The sequence below is a fragment of the Megascapheus bottae genome, chromosome Y, assembly GCF_031878675.1.
Source record: "Megascapheus bottae isolate mThoBot1 chromosome Y, mThoBot2.hap1, whole genome shotgun sequence".
Taxonomy (NCBI): Eukaryota; Metazoa; Chordata; class Mammalia; order Rodentia; family Geomyidae; genus Megascapheus; species Megascapheus bottae.
The window spans coordinates 7324753-7348484 of NC_143548.1; the positions used below are offsets into that span (position 1 = coordinate 7324753).

Sequence of the window (23732 nt, forward strand, 5' to 3'; positions counted from 1 at the left end):
GACAGAAAGAGGGAGAAAGAGAGAGAGGGAGAGAGAGAAAGGGAGAGGGAGAGAGAGAGAGAGAGGGAGAGAGAGAGAGAGAGAGAGAGAGAGAGAGAGAGAGAGAGAGAGAGAGAGAGAGAGAGACCACATGTTGTGTGCATGCATGGGAATGTTTTTATGTGGCTAATCAAGAAATTCATATCCCCTCAAGGGCATACCTCCAACCAAACATGTCTTTCAGTTAAACCCCAACATCTAGTTTCTATAACATTCTAATAGTACATTTAGTTAAAACTATATGGAAATATTAATTCATATATAAAGCAAGAGCCCTCATGATTCATGGTGAAGCTGAGATGAACAAAACGGGAAGGTGCTCACACACACATCAGGTCAGAGAGGAGGAAGGAGTGGAAAGGAACAAATTGGAAGCATGATTGAGAAGAAAGACAAGCAGGCAAACTGACTTAGATAAGGGCACATAGTAGCTGAAAACTGAAGATAGTAAACATCACCCATGGAAAACAAACAGCACAAAACAAAGAAATAAGAAAACACAGATATTGTTCAGGTTGCCTTGTTACCGGTTGATATTTAGGTATCCAGGAAAATTAATGAGTGAGAGGACAGGGGTAGGAGATGAAATGGGTTAAGGTAGGAGATTCACTAGTATGTGGGGAGGTTGAACAATGAGGGAGCAATGAGAAAGGGGTAAAAAGGATCCAAAGAAGAGGGTAAAATGGTAGGTTCTAAAGGTCAGTTAAGGATGATTTCAGATGGAGGAAAACTAGGGAACACCAGATTTAAGTGGAGCAGGTTCCATGGAAATCAATGGCAAGTAGTTTTATTTTATTTTTCTTATTTAGTCTTAGAAGAAGCCAGAATTAAGTACAGATTAAATACAAAGGCACAAAAGTCTTTTCAGTGGAATAACAAATTCCTTTATTTTCATCTAAGCCGGCAGCTCGACTTCTGTCACTGTTGTGACTTGCCTGGTCCTTAGGAAAAAGAGAGGGATAGTGAGTTCACTCCTGTTTCTGGGGACTCAGATGGCACCGCACTGGCTTCCAAGGGCCTCAGTCTGCATGGCAGGTGACATGCAGACAAGTGAGCAGATCGCACAGTAGGCATCAGGGAAAAACTGAGCTGATCCCTACAGCAGCCATCCTGGGAGAAATTGAAAGGCCATGATCAGGCCTTAACCACTGCCCCGTGCTGGACTCTTAATGGCCTGTGGACCTTTCACTGGTCTGCCTGCACCTCTCCAGGCTTCAAAGCACCATCAAGAGCTTGGGCATCCAATCATGCAAAGAACTATCAACCCACACCCAAACCCTGGAACAACATTCACACCGAATCTTACAAATGCCACCTGGCTCCAGTCCTGTAGAACTGAATTGCCAGCTTTCTAATTTATTACAGAATTTGCAATTAATCTATTTTCCTAGAATTTTAGTCATTATTAATATATTAATTGACCATTGTACTTCCTTCTTTCATATAAACTAGTGAAAAAAATAGGTCACGACTTAGTACTCAGACTAAGGAACTAAGTTTAAAGTAAAAATAGGTAAAGGTGATTTTTATTCAGTTCCTTCAAAATGAACGTATAATTTTGTTTATAGAATTACTAGAGAGTTATATGGAATAAATATATTGTTGAATAAAAAAAGAATTGTAGATGACTATTTCCTCTGCACCTAGTGTAAGCATGACATTCTAGTGAGGGCTGAATTCTCCAATACCCAGTGGCTTTGGGTAATGGAGAACTACTGCTCTTTGATAAAGAAACTCATTAATCCATTATGTTGCTAATTTAAAATGTAATGTATGTAAGGCTTGCATTGCAAGTGTTGGTGCCTCATTGTGTGGTATCACCTAGCGATCACATTGTATTTTCCTAATATTTGGATATCTCCTGGGCACAGATCATACCTACATATTGCCCGTTGTTCTCCACATGGAACCACATAATTTTAATGAGGACTAAACATTGAAGTGAGAATCTCATGGGGTAGCCACCACTCTGTACTTAATTGTTAAAATTAACTTGTCTGAATATCTTTAAATAGTTGTACACAGTAGTGGTTATTTAGCAAACAGTTTACAAATACAGTGCATCTGGCTCCATGTCACCCTATCCACTCTACCCACCCCTTCCCTTATTCTTGATTTTGTAGTATGTATATCGAATGCATTCTTTTCCCCAACTCCACTTTCTCCTCTTCATTCTTCTACCCCTGCTCCCTTAACCCCATCCCACCTCTTGCAAGTAGCCATTAGTTGGCATTTAGTTCTTGGGCTTTCTCTTTGATTTCTAAGTAACTGAACTTTTGAGGTCTCCCTTGAGTCTATCATATTTCAGCTTATAACTGAAATATGGTTTTTGTGAATACTTGTGTACCTTCCAACACATTTACTCATAAGTTTATAAGCTAACTCTAGCCAGCTTCCACCCATGCATCTTTTGTCTCTCTGGGCCTGGACTTACTTCACTCAACCCAATTTCCCCCCCCAATCTTTCCATTTCTTTACAAATGGTACAATAGGAATGCCTTCCAATAGATGAGTAAATTTCTGCTGTGTACACATACCATCTTTTCTGATCTGTTGAATAGCCTCTGGGTTGATTTTATAACTTGGCTATGGTGACAAGTGCTACAGTAAACACAGTTCTGCTAATGACTACTGTATCCTGGTTTGCAATTTGTTTTGGGGTAAATGCCTAGGAGTGGAACTGCTGGATCCCACAATTTAGTTCCTTTGGGGAAATCTCCACACTGCTTTCAGAATAGTTGAACAAGTTTGTATTCCCAAACTAGGGTTTCCTTCTGGCTGCATATCTTCACCAGCATCTCTTATTGTTTGTTTTCTTGATTATGGCTATTCACATGTGGTTGAAATATAATCTGAGTGGTGTTTTGATTTGTATTTTCTTTCTGGTGAGAGATGTTGATCACTTCTTCAGGTGTCTGTTGGCAATTATTATTATTTTGTCAGTCATGGGTCTTGAACTCTGCACCTAGGCTCCGTCCCCAAGCTCTGCAGTGCTCTACCACTTGAGCCACAGTGCCACTCCTGGTGCTAAGAGTCTCACAGACTTTATTGCCCAGGCTGGCTTTGAACCATGATCCTCAGATCTCAGCCTCCTGAGTAGTTACGATTAGCGGTGTGAGCCTGGTGACAGGCTCTAGTGTCAATTTTTAATTCTTCCTTCTTCCTTCTCTTTACCTGTTTAGTCTGTTCATTAATTAGGTTCTTGTTGCTTCCAAAGTTTAACTTTTAAGCTTCTCTGGATATTAGGATATTGGGCCATAGTTGGATACTACACAGAACTTTACAAGAATTTCACTTGGCAACGCAGCATCACACAGGTGATAAAACACCCTAACTGCCTCACACCACCCAAAAAACTCCAATTTATCCCTCACTTAATAAAAATACTGAAAATGGTTCCCAGAGAACTGTAGTACAGCGTGAGAATTTTTAATGGGTTCTATTCTGGTTCTATGCATTGTCCCCAATCCTCCCACCTTCAGCAGGCACCTTCAGGTGCTCCAATATCCAAGGTGGACTCTTAACCATCACCTTTCTAAATTGCCTCCCACTACTTCTGCACCTGCCATACTGCAGCGATTCCACTCTCCACAGAACAGGTGCTTCTTGGCAGAAGCCCAAAGCATCCTGGACCAGTAATCACAAAAGGACCACAAGGCCAGGGCTACTCCAAGTGCTCTTGAAAGAGTACAGTCCAGTACAATATACCTTCAGGGCTTTTGCTGTTCTGGGAAACTCCTGGCAATGCCGATTCTTACGATGCAGTACCACTTTTACTTCACAGCACATCTTCATTACCTCCATGTCTACGATCATCACAACATATAAGAAATTCATGAAAGACATTGCTTGAAGGAACTGAAATATGAAGGTGATAGCTTCTGAAGCTAGTTCCTCACTGAAAATTGAGAGGTTACAAAAGGGCAGTAAGGAGGCCTTTTTTCAGCAAGTCATTTCTCTGCTCTATATTGTCCCTCTTTAGGTAGCAGACCTGTTGAACTGGAAACACTCCAAAATAATGTAGGCGTGCAGACTTATCCAGGAAGACTGTGATATTCACCTGGATGATCACATAAGCACTCACCTGTGGAAACATAGTAACTTCCTGATTATGTGCTTCCTGCAACCCCCAAAACACAGAGCTCTAGTCAAACTCTCCAGAGGCTACGTGCTCAGAGAAGCCTTATACAAAATGGAAGAGCTTATGCCCAGTTGAGGTAAAAGTGGTATGTGTAGCACCTGGAGATACAAGTGAAGAAGACATGCTCTGTTTTGATTCCATCTTTCAGAGACTTTAGTTTTATCATTCTTGATTCTCACACTGTGGTGCTCAGCAGGACCATTCCTTACAGAGTTCTGGGATGGGGCTTATCCTCTCTTCCTGTTGGTCTCAGTTCCTAGCATGGAAAAACATTTTCAATGCCCAGAGCCTCAGTACTGCCCTGAAGTTAATGGTCCTGCCTTGCCCTGCCCTGCCTGGCAGTTCTTAGTTAAGAATAAGGCCTGAGACCTATGGCTTGAAAGAGTCATGCAGGCTGAGGGAATAAAACAATGCTCAGCAGGTCTTTATGAGTCAGAGGACTATTAAGTTGTAATATATATTCTGGCTTCTCCAAAACACATGATGTGAAAAGTATGTGCACAGGAGCTTGATAGGGCTAAGCACAGGTCATGGGTATGTAACAGTGGCAGATGTGATTTCTCAGCAGCTGAGATGGTAGAAGTTATGAGTGCCAGTTGGTCAATATAGAAAACACTTCCTAGCGCATTTGATCTCTGTGCCCTATTGCAGTTTCCTGTGTGGATGGACCAGTCAGTGTCCAGCGGGGAAAGCCTCTATACAAATATGCAGAATAATGCGACGTGGGGGTAACATGTAGGTATTCCAAATGTCTCTGACCAGTCATAGAGCCAGAAGATCTGAGGTGCTTCCTTGGGTATAGTGCACTGTAGGGATAATGGACTGCATTCTGTACACTGACTCTTGTTTAACCTGTGAGATCTTGAGAAAAGGATTATGCTCCTGTGTCCCAGTTTGCTCTTCAATTAGATCGTGAGTAGAGGACCTATCCTTCTTTGCCCCAGCATGCTCACCAGTGAGAGGAAGAGAATAATGGCCCCAGCTAGACAAGGTTGTGGTGAAAATCAGAATGGGTTAATACTTCAGAATCTCTTAGTGTGTGGCATACAAATAAAATGATCCAATTGTTTGCCTAATACTGCAGGCATTTATGAAAAGAAAACAAAATAACTGTACAGCCATGGAGTTGCTAATGCCTGAGTTTACTCTGTCTGAGGTGCCAAATAGTCTAGTCTAGGATGAGTTGGAGAGAAGAGCAGAAGATGAGCAAGGAATTCTGGGGCTTCTGACATATAAGGCATGCAGAATCAGAGAAATCCTTCAGGAGAGACAGAGGGGGAATTTTCAGGAGAGGACAGAGGAAACTGCTTCTGCTATTAGAGCTCATGTCAGTACCCCAGGCAGAGAGTTAGCGGGCAGTGGGGGGTGGAGGAGGTGGGAAGATGCAGTTGATGTACTAGCCATCTCTGCCATTCACTGTGAAGCATCTGGTCTTGCATCTATGACTGGTTGCAGGTACTGACAGAAGCCTAATGTTCCCTATACTTCCTGGTCTGCCAGTACTAGAATCTGTGGAGAGTAAACAGGTAACTTCAGTGCCGCAGATAATCCCTGGCAGCAGGCACCAAACCAATCATAGGAGAAGCAATGTACATACCTCATGTCTACATGACTCCAGCCATTTACTACCTTTGCATGACTCACAAGATCCAATATGGAAGGTGCCATGCCCAAAAATATTTATTAGGAGGAAAATTATTAGTCAGACTATGACACTCAGCTCTGAAAGAATCATGATTGCCTAAGAAACTTCTAATGCAAGACTACCTACAGTGAGAAAACTAGTAATTAGGAAGGAAAGCATATCCATTCCAACAGATGCCTTGCAATGTTAGTACAGATACAAATTAGTATAGACACTATAGAAAAGGGTTACTTTGGTTCCTTCAGAAACTAAATATGCATTCCATCTCACTAAATACCTTCCATCCAGGTACTCTGTACTTGGTTGTGTAGATAACAGCACTATAATTTTACCCATAAAACCTACACTATGGAATGAACCTAAATGACTGTGAACAGATAGATGAATAATAAGCAAAGGGTGTACATGAGTGTTTGAAATATGTAAAAGTTATTTTGTGTGTTGATTTGTATGTAACATGAATGTCTTATGTATATTAATTGTGTATCTGTACATATGTAATGTTAGTATACATCTGTACAGATAGTCATAAACATACACATGTAAATATATGTACACACATACATCTTTTATATTAACATTATGTAGTCATTGAGGTATACCTTACTTGCTGATCTCTTTCACAATACTGCTTCACTCCTCCATGTCGGCTGTCCTCATCATAGGTCCCCTTGAGGTCCCTTAAGAACTCACATTTTCGGTTTCTTGTCTACAAGTTGGGAGTTGCCTCAAGAATTGGCTATGAAAAACTCTTTAAGATGGACATGGTGGCTCATACCTGTAATCCTAGCTACTCAGGAGTTTGAGATCTGAGGATGAAGGTTCAAAGCCAGTCCTGGCACAAAAGGATCTGACTCTTATCTCCAATTAACCTCTAGAAAATGGGAAGTGGGGCTTGGCTCAAGGATAGGGCTGTAGCCTGGAACTAAAGAGCTCAGGGACAGTGTCCAGGCCCAGGGCTAGGGTGGTAGCCTTGAGCTGAAAAGCTCAAGGACAGACCGAGGCCAAATTCAATCCCCATGACCCACAACAAAAAAGAAAAGGAGGAAAAAAAAGAGAAAAGAAAGATAGAAAAAAGGAAGAAAGAAAGAACAAAGAAACATCTTGGATTCCACCTGCACTGTTACACCAGAGGACTGATGCAGAACCATGTGTTAACTTGGACAGATGCCTCTTCTGCCCACCAGTCAGGCCCTCTGGGAACCCAAATGCCAGACCTCTTCTATACACACAATTGCATCTTCCCCCCAAAATGCATGCATTCCTCACGTCCCTTGAGTCTGAAAGTCCTTTCCAATGGGTGGATGGATCAACTCTGTGCTCCATGTTGTTGTTTCTGGATGCTTCATGATGGACACCTTGACTGGAATGAGATGGAGTCTCAGAATGTTTGGATTTGTGACTCCTTTATAGTCAGATATGTAGGTCATTTTGATGTCTTTTTGACTAGCAAAGGGGTTACATTTCTTTGCTTTTCAGAGAGATTTCAGATTGATGTAATCCCATTTATCAATCCTTGCTCTATGTAGTGAGCCAGTAGAGTTCTAGTTAGGAAGTTATTGCCTATATCATTCACCTGCTCTCTCCTGTACTGCATTCAAAGTTTCAAATTTCTTTCATCAAGGTCTGTGATCCACTTTGAACTGATATTAGTATAGGGTGAGAGATAGGAATCCAATTTTTATCTTCTGCATATGCACATCCAGCTTTCCAAGTAGCATTTGTGGAAGACACCATTTCTTCAAACATATGTTTGGGGCTCCTTTATAAAAAATAAATCAGGCTTGGAACCTTGTTAAGCCCAGGCACTGAAGCCTGTGCGACTCTTATCTCTAATTAACCACTTGGAAACAGGAATAGGCACTGCAGCTCAAGGGTGAGAGCCTTGAGCTGAAGAGCTCAGGAACACTGCCAGGGCCAAACATAAAACAAATAAATATAGAAAGGAAAATATGGATGTGTGTATATATATATATATATATATATATACGTACATACATATCCCTTGCCTCTTCCCATTTCATTGGGGCTGTTTTTTGACTCACTGCTATGCTGTCTATATTACTGTGGGTCTGTAGGAAATTTGACATTTGGGACTGGGTTAATTCTAGCACTGGTCTTTTGTGCTTTTATATAAATTTTTAGACCATTTTTTATTTCCCTGGGAAAACTGACATCTGGACTCTGTTGGGTATTTGGTTGAATTTTATTGGCATTATGGCCATTTTTACAATGTTAACTCTGCCTCTCACACACATGGAAGTCTTTCTATCTTCTGGTGTCTTTATCAGTTTTTTTTTTCTCCAAGATTTTATAGTTTCCAATGCAGATGTTCTTTGGGACCTTGGTTACGCTTATTCCTGGGTATATTTTTCTATTTGTTAATTCCTCTCATATCTTGCTAGTTGTTGGGAACTTCTGGGCTGCAGATGGTTTACAGCTCTAGGAGTAACATAATGCAGGGGACGTCATTTTCCCTTTGTGTGGAAGGAACATGGTTTTCTTTAAAAGATTTACAATTCACCCTGTCATGGTTTGAATAAATTAAGAAAACCCAAATACACATTTCCTGCTCAGGGAGTGGCACATGCCTGTAGCTCCTTTATTTAGTGGCTGAGGTAGGAGGATCCACCACAACAGGCCAGATAGGGCCTCATGATAGATTTAGGGAGGTATACTGACATTTTCCTGCTGTGAAGGAAGAGCTTGTAGAAGAGGAATGAAGTTGTGCTTCTTGTGCACTCTAGATGGGAGGATACCAGCAATGTGATCTCCCTCTCACGGCCTTACTGCTCTACTGCTCCTTCCTTCCCTTACATCTACTCACTTGGGATCTTTCTGTGATGGCCATACTCTTTTTCCATTAATGTTTTGATGGAGTAAGTGGATTATGTCAGTTCTACAGGGAATCTATTAGCAACCCACGTGCCGCTCAAGATCTCCTTGGCAGACTGTGTGAGTTCCATGTGGCAGGTGACCAATTCACTCCAAGATGGTCAGCTGAACCTCTCCTGAAACTACCTGTCCTGATTATTTTAACTATGTTATTTAAATATCCTATTGAAGGATAGTTTGATTCACAGAAAGAGTTTTCACTGTGCCTCTTCTGCTTCCCACATGCTGGCTGATTTTCTCTGCCAGGGCTGCCATTCCTGTTGCTGCCTCTTATTCCTACGCTCTGTATTTTTCCCTCTGTTTCTGCCTTCTAATGCATCTCTCCTGTTTCTACTTTTCTATCCCCTTCAGTCGAGACAACTCCTGGAAATAATAACAAGCTTAACTTCTTCCTCTGTTCCTTTCTTTTTGTTTTCAAGTTGGGAGTTTGGATTCAGCGGTTGTAAATCAGGTTAACTAGAGGCCAGAATCCAGAAACCAGCTCCCTTTCCCAGACATTCTCTGAAAGGCTCATGAGTTCTATCTCATCCTAGTAACTCTCATGACCACTCATCCCTGTGGGGAACTAGTGGCCAGTTTGTCCTTCTAAGGGGTAGACAATTCTGAGCTAAGTCTAACCGAAATGAGACACCTGCAAAAATGCAATCCCATGTGTTCTTAGTCTGATCTTTTCACAACTCCTACTTAAGGCTCCATGCTATGGACAACTCTTCTTCCAAGAGGCATTATCCCTCATTTCTCTAGTCTATCCCACTACCATTGCTTTAGGAACCACACGTGTACTCCCACAACCCTGGGAAACTAAAAAAAATTAAGTGAACTACCTGCCATTTCTCATAATGGCATACTTTATTTAAAAACCTTGCACTTTTGCTTTCTGTGTGTTTTCATGTCTTCATTAAAAGGTTTTTTGTGTGTGATGACAAGAACCCAGGGTCTTCTCTTATTCAACAACTCAACCTTGAAACCATTGATCCTGAGCACCAGGGGCTTCCTAGACAGGTCATCTGTGACTTGAAACATTTTCATAGGCAGACTAGAGATTCCTGATATACTTTGTGAACTACCTAGACAGTTGTAGTCTGATGCCCACAGGGTGTATTGTTCTGGTCCTTCTGAATGGGTCCAGGACATTAAGACTTGAGGGCCAAATGCCTTCCACTGCCAGGCACAGCCATCAGAGCTCCTACTCTGTGGTAGGAATAGAGGAGGCAGCAGCTTGGTGTCTCACACAGGGTCCCAATAGCACAGCAATAATATAGAGAGGCCATAGGTAAACCATGGGTCTGAAGAGCATTGAGCAGAGACAAATGGTTCTAGAAAATCTTACCAGATGAGGCCCAGGAGACTTTCATCCCAACAGTGAGAGATAGCAATAGAAACTTGGCCACTCATGGACTGGGACAACTCTCCCTCTAAGCCTGGAAAAGGTTTTGGATAGGGAGAGTCCAAACTCCTGAGCAGAATGAGGAAAGGGATTCCATTAGCAAGAACAGGTTCTCCTGAAGAATAAAACATAGGCAACCCTGTGTTAGCTGGACGTTGTGGTTTGCAAATCATCTGTGCAACCACCCTGGTTGGGCTATGAGAGTGAACAGGATGACATAGCACAGATAGCTTCTGCCCTTTTTTTGGAGCAGTGGCAACATATGTGCTCATGGACCTTTGTGGGCAAAATTATTTACTTGATAACCACTCTTATAGGTAATTTTTAGTTTTCTGAGAATTATTAGAAATAGTGTGAACTACAGGAATCTGTTTTATTTGAGCATGAGTTCAAGCAAGGGTGGATTCACAGACTAAGATATCCTAGCATATGTTTCAGGCCAGGCTATCATGTGATTTTCCTGCTGGGATACAGAGGATCCCATGTAAGGCAGTCTCTAGGACTGTGGGAGCTGAGTCCAGACAGAAGCCTATGAAACCAGAATGCTGTGCTTGAGAGACCCACAACTCCCTATCTTGGACTCAAGTGCCCAGTAATGCAGGCCGTGCAGGAGAAATCCAGCCCTCTGGTGTGAGGGCTCTCTCTCAGCAGAGAAGACCAGTGCTCTTCACTCTGATACTCTTAGTCTCTTCCCCTGGCCCAAGTGACACTTGGCACCAGAAGGCTTCTTTGCTGTCCACTTCAATTTCTGTCCATCCCATTACTGAACTTTCAGAAATTCTTAGAATGCAGAACAGTATAGACCCTTCAGTCAGAGACCCAGACCTGGAGCATTCTGGCTCCTAGAGGTTGGAACAACCATTTCTGGTGTCACATGGTGCCTAACCTGGTGACCAAAGCTGTGGTGGACATGAGCTAGGGGTCAACCAGAAGCTTCCAGGCTCTCAGGCTTTGTGGGTTTGTGTGTCTTTTGTTGTGGCTGCTTTATGCTGAATGGAATATGAGATGCCTGTTATTGTCCATAGCTGTACTTCGTTCATGAGCAGTACCATCACTTGGTCTGAAAACTGATGCAATCCCCTACAGTCCTTCTCCAACATCTGCTAGTTCTTGAAGACCCCAACCCACTCCAGGTGAATGTTTGCGAAAAGTGCAATGTTTTGCAGGCTTCTGGAAAGGGCAGGTGATCACTGTTTAATGGCATATTGAAAGCAAGGCCAAGCCTTCTCCCATGTTTGCCAACAGAACAGGGACAAGTTATCAGCAATTTACCACTTTCCTAATTAAGGAAAACAGAACTCTCTGCTTTCTGTGGAAAAAAAGGAAAAAGATGTAAAAAAAGAAACAAGAGTTATGCTGCCTCAGGGTTTCCCACTATTTGGCATTTTTGTTCTCAGCATACTCTGCTATTTTTAACATTCCAGAAATCTTTGAGCACATCAACCTGTGGTGCTAATGATTTTCTCCAGGAACATTAGATGGGAAACTTGAGGTTTCAAATGGAATCAAACCTTCTTGGGCTATCTATCGCTAAAGTAAAAGCTGTCAAAGGCTTCATGTTTTCTGATTTTACACACAACCTCCATAAGGATACAGAGGGCAGATAACTGAGATTCAAGGTGGTTTCCATTTGTTTAAGGTCTCTTAGAGAATAATTGTGTCTGCATATCCTGAGCATATCTCTGCCATTTGCTTTTAGGTAACTTTGAAGAACTTATCCAAACCAAGAGTCTCCTGTCCACCTGTGCAGTTGGGATCTCCTTTGTGGGCTGTTGTAACAGTTCCAAGGATAAAGTTCGTGGAGACTCTGATGCAGCATCAAAGGGGCACGTGTTGAAAAGGTGTGTGTTACTATTGCTGAGGGTGTTCTTTCATAGGAAACCTGGTCTCTCCAGCTGCAAAGCTATAACTTCTCCGCCCCAGTCCTTTGGAGCCTAGACATAAAGCTTCCACACCTGACTGCCATGCAGGAGTGTCCCCTTACCTACTTGATTTGATGCCTCCATTGATGGGGAGATCCTTCTTTAATTTCAGCTGGGCTGTGCACAGATGGACTATGTCTGATGAACAGATCTTCTGTGGTACCTTCCCTGATGCCTCATATTAAGCATTTACTCCCTTTGGAATTTGTCCCAATAACTTCAAAACAGAATGAATATCTGCGTCTGTGTTCATATGCCAGGCTATCACAAAGCAAGTGAGGGGAAACTGAGAGTGACAGGACACTTTCTCACAGCCACGTATTGTGTATGCTGTGAAATCATTTTTCAGTTCTCTGGACCCAATCCAAGAAGAACCCAGAGCATACACAGGATGCAATTCCATCTGGCAGGGAAGATCCTCAAATCTATGATCCTAAGAGACATCTGTGTGTCGAGAGGGGACTTGAGGAAGGGCTGATGTGCCACTGAGAAAAAGGGAAACAAGTGACTTCATAATGACACACAAAGCAAATGGGCAGAGTATATCAGTACTGACAAGAGAAGACTGAGGTTATATATCCTGTGCAGCTCCTGTGGGCACACCTGGGACTGAGGTAAATTCAGAAGGAAGAAAAACTCACTTACTAACATAGAACTCTTGGGCAAACATCAGCCTACACTGGTATGGTGGATCCTTGCACTTTCCTTTTGCCTACTTCTTCTGGACTTTTCTTTTCTCTTTGTCCTTTAGAATCAGCAACATATAGTGGTCTGGGGGTAAGTAGGAAAAAGAAACAGTAACACAAGAGACCCAGACACTGTGACCAGGCAAAATGGAGGCCTGCTAGTCTCAGGTGCCTCAATAAGTAGGATTATGTGTGAGCGACACTTCCTGGCTAAGGCTACTTCTTGGTATGGCGGCTCACATAGTCAGATAGGATTCCAAAGGAATATCCCCAACCCTACAGATTAGTCTGAGACCTCACATGTGACTACCGGTGTACTTTCATGCACACATCTCCCCTCTGATCACCATCTCAGCTCTGTGGACACTACAGAAAGAAGCACTCCCTTTTCTGAAAGGTTAGGCAGAGCACCACAGAGACAGACAAACTGTTTACAGGAACACATGAGTTCTTTATTTAGGCCATATGGTTGTGAAAGAAAAGTGCTTAACAGATGGTTGTTCGGATGAGAAGGTTCTTGGAAATGCCTTCCTAGTTTTCAGAGATTTCCCCACTTATTTTTTTATATCATCAACAAATGCAGTCCATAAAGATGCCTGTCTGAGGGCTTTAGCCAGTGTGTGGGTTGCCAAATATGAGTTGAGGTAGCAAGCAATGAGACATGGATTTGTTGTCCACTTTCCAAGACACTGAAGGAGCTAGACATGTTAGAGAGTGTTGACATGGGCCTATCTAGGGCTGAGTTTATATTCCTCAATTGCAAGAAGTCGAGAGGTTCAAAGAATGCCCTGATAATGGCTTTCTACTTTGGTTTCAGCTAATTCTCCAGGAAGCTGTTAGAGTGGTCATGTGTTCAGTGTAAACATTTTGGCGGAGGTTGTTATCTATTTTAGCTTAAATAATACTTTGCAGGAATGTGCAATCAAAACAGGAGTCAGGTAGCTTGTACTTGAGTTTAGAAGTATCGTTTCTATTAAATAAGGTAAGATGAGCTTCTTCCAAGAGATGGAGTCTGTTAAAAAATGGCACTGGGCAACGGGGACTCACACTTGTAATCCTAGCTATGCAGATAGGACAACACCCATCCCTAGAGTTCAAGCCCCACGGCCAACAACACCACCTCCACAAAAAATGGAGTACACTCGAGGAATATTATGGTGGAGTCCTCTAAAGAACAGTTCCTTGGGGGCTAATTTGTTGAGACCACTGCTCTAGGGAAGCTGAAGCAGGAAAGACAGCTGGAGGAGGGATGGAGTTGTACAGTTTGTAAGGGAAGGTTGGTTTCAGGAGTATGTAGGCATTTCAGTAATTAGTTCATACAGTTTTGAAGACAGTGACAAAGGGTCTTAAAGTGAGAAGTCGGTTGGCCAGTATTTTGTTGAGAAGTTTTCCATCGATGTTCATCAGAGAAATAGGTCTATAGTCCTCTTTCTTTGATGAATCTCTGGTTTGGGAATGAGGGTTATGCTGGCTTCATCGAATGATTTTGGTAAAGATTCTTCATTTTCAATTTCATTGAAGAGCTTGAAGAGTATTGGTGTTAGCTCTGCTTTGAAGACCTTATAGAATTCAGCTGTGAATCCATCTGGCCCTGGGCTTTTTTTAGGTGGAAGTTCTCTTATTGCCATTTCTATTTCAGAGCTTGAAATAGGCCTGTTTAGTTGGGTTAGTTCTTGGTTCAGTGGGGGTATGTTAATATTGGCTAGGAATTCATCCATTTCTTCTAGATTCTCAAATTTGTTGGCGTAAAAGTTTGAGAAGTATTCCCTCATGATATTCTGGATCTTGGTAATTTCTGTTGTGATTTTACCATTTTTGACTGCGATTTTGTTTATTTCAGTATGCTCTCTTCTTTTTTTGGTAAGATTTTCTACGGGTTTGTCAACTTTGTTAATTCTTTCAAAGAGCCAACTCCTTGTTTTGTTAATTCTTTCTATAGTTTTTTTAGGATTCCAAATCATTTAATTCTGCTTTGATTTTAATAATTTGTTTCCGTCTACTGGGATTAGGGTTGGTTTGTTGCACTTTTTCCAGGAGCTTAAGGTGAGACATTTTTCCAACTTGTTGTTGTAGGCACTCAGAGCTATAAATTTTCCTCTGAGTACTGCCTTTGCGTGTCCCAAAGGAGTTGGTATTTTGTGTGATCCTTATCGTTAAATTTCATAAAATGTTGGATTTCTGTTCTGATCTCTTTGATGAGCCATTGGTGATTTTGCCCGGTTTGTTTGTTTTTAGGTGTCCAAAAAAGTCATCTGTGGCCTCCATAGACTGACTGCATCCTCTTTTAAAATGAATCCTAGGTTCATGAACTTTGAACCACAAATACATAATTGACAGCCATTTCTGACTATATTACAACACAAATTGTCAATGGTATTTAAAGAATCCTATAGACTCTACTCCCAAGCTCCTTGAGCTGATTCAAAACTTTGGAAGAATAGCAGGCTATAAAATCAATCCTCAAAAATCAACTGCCTTCCTTTACACCAACAGTGAGAGGAATGAGGCAATAATCAGGAAAGTAACTCCTTTCACAATAGCCTCAAAGAAAATAAATTACCTAGGAATTAGCTTAACTAAGAATGTAAAGGACCTTTTTGATGAAAACTTTAACACCCTAGAAAAGGAAATTAAAGCAGAACTAAGGAAATGGAAAAACCTCCCATGCTCCTGGGTTGGAAGAATCAACATCGTGAAAATGAAAATCTGGCCAAGGGCTATCTACAAATTCAATGCAATACCCATCAATATCCCAATGGCATTCTTTAAAGAAATAGAAGAGGCATTCCAAAATTTCATATTGCAAAAACACTTCTTAGCAGAAAGAACAGCGCCGGAGGAATTTCAATTCCAAGCTTTAGAGGCTATTACAGAGCTATAATTATCAAAACAGCTTGGTACTGGCACAACAACAGGTCTGAAGACCAATGGAATAGAACTGAGGACCCAGATACTATACCACAGACCTATAGCCACCTAATCTTTGACAAGGGAGCCAAAGAAATAGAATGGAAGAAAGACAGCCTCTTCAACAAGTTATGATGGCAGAACTGGTTAAGCACCTGCAGAAGACAAAAGTTGGATCCTTCTTTGTCACCCTGCACTAGAATTAACTCCAAATGGATCAAAGACCTGGAGGTAAAGCTGACACACTGAAAACTGTATAAGAAGGAACAGGAGATACACTAGGCCTCCCTGGCACAGGTCGAAACTTTTTTAGTAAGGACCAAGAATCACAGGAAATAAGAGAAAGGCTGGATAAGTGGAATTGCATTAAACTGCGGAGCTTTTGTATGGCAAAGGACATAGCTAGTAAACTAATTAGGAAGCCTACAGAGTGGGAGAAAATCTTCAACAACCAAACAATGGACAAAGGCCTCATATCTAAAATAAATCAACAGTTCAAAAAATTGAATCACTCCAAAACTGATGGCCAAAGTAACATCCATACCATTAAAAGATGGGCCAAAGACTTAAAGAGAGTCTTCTCTGAAGAAGAAATAAGAATTTGCTATAGACACATGAAGAAATGCTCGGCATCTCTGGTCATAAAAGAAATGCAAATCAAAATAACTCTCAGATTCCACCTCACTCCAGTTAGAATGGCCAGGAATCGGAAAACTAATAACAACAAATGCTGGAGGGGATGTGGCCAGGAGGGATCACTTCTACACTGTTGGTGGGAATGCAAACTCATTCAACCACTATGGAAAGCAGTATGGCAGTGCCTCAAGAGGCTAAACATAGAGTTCCCCTATGACCCAGCAATTCCACTACTTGGCATTTACCCAACCATCCAGAAATGAGGGCATACTAAATCCACTACCTCAACAATGTTCATTGCAGCATTATTCACCATAGCAAAAATATGGAACCAACTTAGATGTCCCTCAGTTGATGAGTGGATCAACAAGTTGTGGTATTTGTACACAATGGAATTCTATGCTGCTTTCAGGGAAAACGACATCGCCCCATTTGTGAGGAAATGGAAAGTCTTAGAAAAAATCATATTAAGTGAAGTAAGCCAGACTCAAAGAAGTTAGGCTCAATGGTTTCCATCATTTGTCATAGTCAGTAGAAACCTTGGGCTCCTTATTAAGAAAGTTTAGCCCTGTGCCAAGGAGACCTAGTGTATCTCCTATGCCTTCTTGATCCATTTGGAGTTAATCCTGGTACAGTGTGAGAAAACAAGGATCCCACTTTAGTTTTCCACAGGTACTTAACCAGTTCTACCAGCACCACTTGTTGAAGAGATTTTCTTTATTCCATTCTGTATCCCTCTCTTCCTTTCTTTCTTTCCTTCCTGCTTGCTTGCTTAGTTTCTTGTCATCCATTCTGGGGCTTGAACTCTGAATCCTGCCCCTGAGCTCTTCAGCTCAAGGTTAGTGGTCTACCACCTTGTACCATACACCCACTTAACAGATGCTTTCATGCTTAAGAAGTGAGCATTAGGTTATTGTAATATGAAATAATCATCATTTGTGTATTATTCCTCTAAACTTTTATTTTTCCACATGCATAAAATTATCCTTGCATGGAGTCATACATCCAGCCCAAGTACTACAGGAACTCTTCATTCTATAAGCTAGAGGCTGTGAAGAGAAACACAATAGTAGATAAAAGCCCCTGAGGTTGAAAAGCCATTTTGTGGGAAAAAAATAAAACAACCTTGTTAAATGACTGAAGATTAATCTTAAGAATGAGTGTGGGCTCTGGTCCATATGATTAGCAATCTCTGTGATAGTTACATTTTTCTCAGGTGAATACGAGGGCTTAAGAACCTACATTACATCCATCTGTACCCATCTATTTCACATTGATGTTTGACTGACAGTGACATATTCTGCCCTCTCCTGTCATTCTTTTTTTTGCCAGTCCTGGGCTTGAGCTCAGGGCCTGAGCACTGTCCTTGGACTTTCTCAAGGCTAGAGCTCTACCACTTGAGCCTCAGCACCACTTCTGGCTTTTTGCTATGTATGTGGGGTACCGAGGAATCGAATCCGGGTCTTCATGCATGCTAGGCAAGCACTCTACCACTAGGCCAAACTCTCGGCCCCTCTCCTGTCATTCTTATGTCCTTATTTGCCTATTGGCGTTTGCTCATCTTCTTTTAAATGGAATTGTATTACCCAGGAGCTGTACAGAGAAGGTACAGTTACAGATGTAAGGTAGTACATTTCTTGTCGGACATTGTTACCCTCTCCCACATTTTTATCCCACTGTCTCTCACACCACCGTTTGTTTGCTGTTGCATTGGTTCACCCCTTGTCCTTTGTCTCACCATTTTATTGTTCCCTTCCCTTCCCTAATTCAGATAATCATATATACAATACACTGGGCAGCAAAATCAATTAAAGGAAGCACAGGGGATAAAACACCTGGGAGCGGGGGAGAATGAAAGAGAAAATAAATAACTTCACATAGTAGCTTAGAAACAGCAACCACAAAGAAAAACCTCTTGTTTCCATACCATGGAGTTCATTTCACTTAGAATAATCTTATATGTCAAATGTACACAGCTATTGAGTATTGTGAATCTCTGGTAGGACAATCCTAGACATACAGTAATTATAATTGTGGGAAAATGTACCCTGATTTATGTGCCCAAGCTGCTCAAAACTAATCCTTAGATTTCAGTCTTCTGGGTAGCTAGAATAAATGGCATATGGTGCGGGTAGAGCCGGTCAGATCTGGCCTAGTATGCTAGAGGACAGCAGAAGCATACTTCCTGCTCATAGAGATGTAGCCCACAGGCACGTCTGTCTAGCTTGCCAGCCATGAGCTGTCCATGCTCCCTGCACTCCCCCGAAGGACCAAGTGCCTTAGTCAACTCCCTGCTAGGTGATTGGCGGGGGAGGCTCAGGAGGTTGGGGTGCTGGGACTTTATAATTCCTGATCGAGAGACCTGCTCACAATCACAATCCCGGTGTGTGTACTGTGTGCACGTCGTTCACAGTTACCCACTGCCAGAGAGCTAGCCCCACAATATGACACTTCCAGCACTTTTAATACTTGTTAAAATGGTAAATAGGGATCCCTGACCCTCATGAGGAAGGGATACCTGCTTGGTTTGGGGGAGGGAGGCTTCTTTGTGTGGAGATCAGCCAAATTCACATGCCAGTTCCAAGTAATGTGATAGGTAAATTCAAACACTAGGCTATAACCCTACTGGCTACCTGTGTGTGGCTGAAGCTGGCTATATCATCCCTTCTGTGTATGTAACAATCCCATTGGTTACCTGTGTGTGCCAAACCATGGGTTTTGAACTTAAAAACCCTGGGTGAGAACTGCTGAGGGTGACAGTGTCAGCTCCCAAGTCTTGACCGTGTCCTTGGCCAGTCAGTTCATCATCTACTTCCCTAATAAATTCACCTTTAAAAGAAATGGTAAGGTGGGGGCCTGGAGTTTGACCTAGTGGTAGAGTGCTTGCCTAGACCTGGATTCAATTCCTCAGTATCACATATATAGAAAAAAGCTGGAAATGGTGCTGAGGATCAAGTGGTAGGGTTCTAGCCTTGAGAAAGTCCAGGGACAGTGTTCAGGCCTTGAGCTCAAGCCCAGGACTGGCAGAAAAACAAATAGTAAAGTGCCAGGTGCATATGGTGTGATGTAGTCCAATAACTCTCAAGAATCCAAAGGCTGAGGTCAGAACATTAGGGCCTTGAGCCATCCTGGATTGACAAATCCTGCAGTCTGTTCACCTCCAAAAGAAAAAGTGGAGGTGCAGCTTTATAGCTTCTACAGTGCAAGCCCAGAGCAGGAAACCCTGAATCAAATCTTAGTACCAAGAGTATGTGGTTGCTTTTTATGTAAAATGGAGCTGAGACGTGAATGTACATAGGGTGTTGGAGTTTTTTTGCCAGTCATGGACTTCAACGCATGGCCTAAGCACAGTCCTTGGACTTTCACAAGGCTAGAGCTCCACCACTTGAGCCCCAGTGCCACTTCTGGCATTTTTTCTATGTGTGTGGTACCAAGGAATCAAACCTGGGTCTTTATGCATGCTAGGCAAGCACTCTACCACTAGGCTAGACTCCCAGACCTTGTAGTTCCCTTTTAACTCACCTACAATCTGCACAGCCCGCACTCAAAATGAACTATCACTCAAGCCCAATAATATTCAAGAGAAAAGGGAAAATAAGCTTCTTGTTTGAGTAACAGTAAATGGGACAAAATCAAATACCTGCAGAAATCACTGCCTAAGTAACAACTGCTCTGGAGTAACTGCCTGTAACAGTTAGGTAGTCTCGAAGAGACTCTACTAAGGTTTGTAAATTCAGGAGATTGTATCTTGTCAAACACACCCAAGAAGCCTGCAATACCTGGTTAAGAGGAAAGCTGGGCAGCAATTTTTGAATGTTGTCAGAATAGTAGGTGTGCCAGTGCTAGTGAACCTGGGTTGCACAATCAGAATAGTTCCAGGATCTCAGTTCTATATGGAGCCACTATATTTCCAAACGTTGGTTTCCATGCCAGATACAGTATCTACTCTACAAACCTGGCATCCCTGTCAGGAATTCAAGGAGGGAAGGACTGTATCACTGAATGGATCCTGACAGGACAATCACACTTTCTCCAAGAAAAGCTTATCCAGACTCCAAAGGAAGGAAGACCAAAGATATAGAAAGTGTGTCCTCACCAGTACTCCTCAAACTGAACAGAAAATATAAAGGAAAGGAACACTACAAACCAAACCACATCTACTGAAGCCTGTGTTATCCCAATTCCAAAGCAGTCCAAGGTACAATGGAAATCAGAACTTTTATACATTTATTTCTTCCATGAATAAAGACGCAAAAAATGTCCTCAAAAACAAGCTTACAGGGCCTGCAGTTTGGCGTAGTGGTAGAGTGCTTGTGTAGCATGCACAAAAAACAAGGTCCATTTCTCCAGTACAACATACACAGAAAAAATAGAAGTGCTGCTGCCGCTCAAGTGGTAGAGCTCAAGCCTTGAGAAAGTCTGAGGACAGTGCTCAGGCCCTGAGCTCAAGGCCCAGGACTGGCAAAGAAACAAACAAACAAACAAACAAAACCAACAACAACAAAAACTGTTTGTATTACCCCAACCCTCCTGCCCCAATGGTGGTACTGGGTTTGAAGTCAGGACCGTTTACTTTTAAGGAAGGAACTCTTATTGCTTTCCGAGGTTTCTACTAGCTCCCCACTCATCTTCAACCGCAGTGCTGGAATTCCTAGCGAGAGCAGTAAGACAAGAGAAACATATAAAGGGTATCCAAATAGGAAGAGAAGAAAATCTATTCCTTTTTGTAGACAACATGATCCTGTATTTAAAGAACCCTATAGATTTCCTCATCCTAGCTACGTGAGTTGGTTTGGAAGTTTGGCAAAGTAGCAGGTCATAAAGGCAACCCACAAAAGCAATATCCGCAGTTGGGGCACTGGACCCCGAGGAGCTTAAGAGCTGCGAGTGCCATGACAGCGAAGTTGGGGACCGGCTCCTGGGCGAGTCGGCAGCGCCCGGGGCAGCCTGAGCTCGGAGGACGCGGGCCCGGCAGGAAGTGGCCTTCCAAGGGCTTGCAAGGGAAGTTTCTTGCCAGTCTGGGTAGTGGTGTGCTCTGTGAGCTGCTCTGCAGCGTCCAGCACCACAAGCAAGTGCGTAACTATCTCATGGCAGCAGAAAGCTGGGCGAGAGCAAGGGGCTGCATGGACTGACCGAAGAGATGGTAACAATAAAAGTCATGAATAAGAAGGGAGCCAAGAAGGACACTTATGTCATCCAAAATCTGAGGGGAGAGGAGCAGATCTAACAGATGATCCGCCACGCCAACATCACACAGCTGCTGGGTATTATCTCGTGTTGGAGCTGTGTCCGGTGGCAACTTAACACCAAACAAGTGACTTGTGACAAGAGGCTGGAGGAGTCGCAAGCCCCAAGATGCATCTGGCAGCTCGTCTCCGTAGCGGAATGTCTGCGCTGGGCTGGGGTGGTGCACAGAGACCTGAAAATACAAAATTTGGTACTACATGAAGACAATATCAAGCTCATTGACGTCGGATTGACCAACGGTGCAGCGATTCTGCATTATTCGGACCCCTTCAGCACCCAGTGTGGGGGTCCTGCCTGTGCTGCGCCCGAACTGCTGGCCAGGAAGAAATATGACCCCCAATTCGATGTCTACTCCATTGGCGTGAACCTGGACTCCATGTTGGCTAGGATCCTCCCTTTGACTGTGGAGCCTTTCAGCCCAAAGGCTTTATACCAGAAGATGGTGGGCAAAGAAATGAAGCCCCTCCCCATCGAGCTCTTCACAGGGGCCATCAATTTCCTTCCCTCTCTCCTGACCCCATGAAGACGACCAATATCCACCAGGCACTGGCAACTTGCTGGCTGAATGAGAATTACAGAGGCAAAGTGCCCTATAATGTCACCTTATCTCTGCAGGATTTCTCTGGAAGGCCTGAGTCCCTAGCATGGTGCTGCACATGTCTGAGAAGCCGGGCTACAAAAACAGCGATGTCATGAACACAATGCTGTCCAACCATGCCTGCCACATCCTTGCCATTGACTCCCTCCTAAACAAGAAACGCGATCTCTACTTGTCAGGAAACTCTGAAATCCAGGACACCGTGTGCTCCATTTACAAGACCCAGCTCTACCAGACACAGGAGCCCTACCAAGAGGCATTGGACACCCAGAAAAGACTTGGAAAGCCATGCTGCTGTGCAGGATAAGAAGCCCAAAGAACAAGAAAAGAGGGCATTTTCTTCATCAGATTTTCCAGTAAGTTGGACAGGATCCTGCCCTCACACAAAGCACCCTCGCTGTACCTCCTCTCATAGATTCAGAACATCAAAGCCCTGCTGAAGGACCTGAAGGCCTCGAGGTCTGCCATCCCTGACAAAGATTCCTTTGGCTGCCACAATGTTTTCCACAAAACCTCTGATTCCAGTTGGGTGGCACCATCTTCCGTGGAGTTCATCCCCGCCTCACCTCCCAGGAGATGAAGAAAGCACAGCCCAGCAGCTAGGGCCCGGCAGGGCTGGCATCCTTCCAGAGGTAGACCCCCACCCCACGAGTACGCTCCTTTGAGTCTGTCGATCGCGACGACCACATAGAACTGTTGTCTCCCCAACACTACAGGATCCTGAACACACCTGTGAGGAATCCCAGCGACAGGACACTCCAGGGCTCTTGTCGGGAAGTAGGTCACCACTCCAGACCCCGTAGCATCCCACCCTGGTCTCATGAAGATAGGAGCAGCCTCCCAAAAGAGGAATGGGTGTGTTCCCCACCTGCTGTTCCCCGAAGTGGCCGCGTGCAGTCCCTGAGGTGCCCCATCTGTGTGAAGAGCCGAGGCAGGTTCTCCATGATGGGCACTGGCTATATGTGAGCAAGCGACACCAGAGCCTGAAGCCCTCTGCGGAGGGGTCCCTGGAGCCCAGCATGCCCCTGCTGCAACCCACCGGACCCAGCAGCCTTTCCTTTGACATGGCTGTGTTTTAAGAAGCGAAAAGAATGGTTGCAAAACAAAACAACACCACAGCTAAAAGAACATATGTGATGATCAAGTGGATTTCATTCCTGGATGCAGGGGATAATCCAGATTATAAAAATCAATAAATTAATTATAACAAATAAGCAGATTAAACAAAAAAAGAAAGGCACAAAATCATCTCAAGTAATTCAACATCCCTGGCGCTGGGAGTTTGGCCTAGTGGTAGAGTGCTTGCCTAGCATGCACGGAAATATGAGATCAAGTCTTCGGTGCCACATATGTAGAAAAAAGCCAGAAGTGGTGCTGTGGCTCAAGTGGTAGAGCTCTAGCCTTGAGAAAGTCTAAGGACAGTGCTCAGGTCCAGGACTGGCAAAAAAATTCAAACATCCCTTCACAATAACAGTTTGGAGGAAATTAGGACTAGGAGAAATATACTTAAACATAATAAAAGGTATGCATAGCAAACCCAAATCCAATATCATGCTAATCAAGGAAAAAAAGCATTTCTTCTAATCTTGAGAATAAACAAATGTTTTTATAAATTCAGTGCTTGAATTC

At 43.1% G+C, this 23732-nt stretch overlaps 1 pseudogene; it reads left to right on the forward strand.

Annotated features, from left to right (window-relative positions):
- Window positions 1–8789: 8789 nt before the first annotated feature.
- Window positions 8790–23182, forward strand: LOC150040268 (hormonally up-regulated neu tumor-associated kinase-like; annotated as a pseudogene).
- Window positions 23183–23732: the final 550 nt, after the last annotated feature.